Source organism: Ursus americanus, chromosome 3, assembly GCF_024610735.1.
Source record: "Ursus americanus isolate L20-20 chromosome 3, mUrsAme1.1.p, whole genome shotgun sequence".
NCBI classification, from domain to species: Eukaryota; Metazoa; Chordata; class Mammalia; order Carnivora; family Ursidae; genus Ursus; species Ursus americanus.
This window is the reverse complement of record NC_142129.1, coordinates 55310241-55311766: the sequence shown is the minus strand read 5'-3', so window position 1 is coordinate 55311766 and position 1526 is coordinate 55310241. Positions and strand designations below refer to the sequence as shown.

At 35.4% G+C, this 1526-nt stretch overlaps 1 non-coding gene across 1 annotated transcript; it reads right to left on the bottom strand.

The window, feature by feature from the left end:
• Nucleotides 1–680: 680 nt before the first annotated feature.
• LOC123789696 (U6atac minor spliceosomal RNA) lies at nucleotides 681–807 on the bottom strand. Its single transcript, XR_006778867.2, has one exon. It is a non-coding gene; the product is annotated as a U6atac minor spliceosomal RNA (small nuclear RNA).
• Between the last annotated feature and the right edge of the window lie 719 nt (nucleotides 808–1526).

The window sequence follows — 1526 nt, the reverse complement described above, 5'->3', positions numbered from 1 at the left end:
CTGCAGGTGATGTTCTGGTTTTTTGCCTCTCCTCCCTTTGTTTTTGACGTGTTTGTACAATGGGTATTTTTTTGTTTAGTTTGGTTATTAGTTGAATATTGGCTGTACGAGTGATTGCCCAATGCAGGTCCAGCATCGGGGAGCCATCCCCAGATGGCACATCAAGCCTGCTCTTTCCTGATGGCCGTCATTACAGAGAGGAATACCCATTAGGCTGAAGCCGGTGGAGGGCGACGTGTAAACAGAGTCTGATCTTGGTGGTGGGTCTGGAAAAGCTGCCTTTTTTCTTTTTAAATTCTCAGTCTTTCTAATCTTTACTAATTTGAAAGATGAAACATGATTGTGTGTCGTCATTTTTACTTGCATTCTTCTTAGTGGTTTTAAACATTTTCCATGTATTTATTAGATTTTCTTCCCCTGTTTTGAATTTGCTTGTGCCCTTTGCATATGTTTCTTTTAGGCTATTCTATTTTTTTATTGATTTCAAGAGCTTTTTGTATATTATTGAAATTATATTTTATCGCAGTAAAATATATATAACATTAAATTGGCCATTTTAACACTTTTAGAGTATACATTTCAGTGGCATTAAGTACATTGACATTATTGCACAACCATTACCACTATATCTCTAGAACTTCTTCATTATCCCAAAGTGGGGAAAAAAACAAAAACAAAAAACAACAGCCACGGTGAGAAGCCATAAAGTTGATGCAATTGTCTTACCCGTACATGTGGCATGCAGACCAAGGACCTCTTCTATCCTTGGCAAGGGAGGTGCTAACCTTTTCTCCTTTCATACAACAGCAGAAAAACTGCTTGAGTGATAGAATCCTCTCATTGTTTCTCTGGAACCAAAACTTCCTTGATTATTGCTACTTCACTTTAAGAGATGTGTTCATACATTAAATAAACGGTGAAAAGCTGTTTTCATAGGACCATCTTACTGAGCAAATTCTGTTTTGTTGAGTCCTTATAGTTCCTACACTTTTTATTTAATCTACTGGTGTTTGATGTTTTCCTCGCTTGCCAACGTGGTATTTCCAGCTGTGCATGGAAATTAATTTTCTGTTTGAATAGACAATTCCAGGAAACTATCTATTAAGGTTATAGGAGGCAAAGAGAATGTTGTTTTACAATTTTTTCCTGGTATTCTTGGCATTATAAGGGGCGTAAAAAGGTTGATGTGAGAGTCCATGGTTGGCAGTTTATTTTTTGTTTTTAACGAATATTATATTAATAAAATAAACATTGTCACGGATCACAAACGTGGTCATTAATAGAATGTGTTTGGCACTGAGAACTTATCCTCCGTTTAACAAAACACTTCTAAATGGATCTTCCATGAACTCTAAAACATTTCTTGGGCAAGAGACCTCTTTCTTTATCTGACTTATTCTGTGGAATCTCAAAATCTAAGGTCCATAGAATCTTATCCAAAACCCCAGGGGACAGGTGTGTTTTAGAATTGAGAATTTATCAGATTTTTATTTTTTTAATTTTTTTTAAAGATTTTATTTTATTTT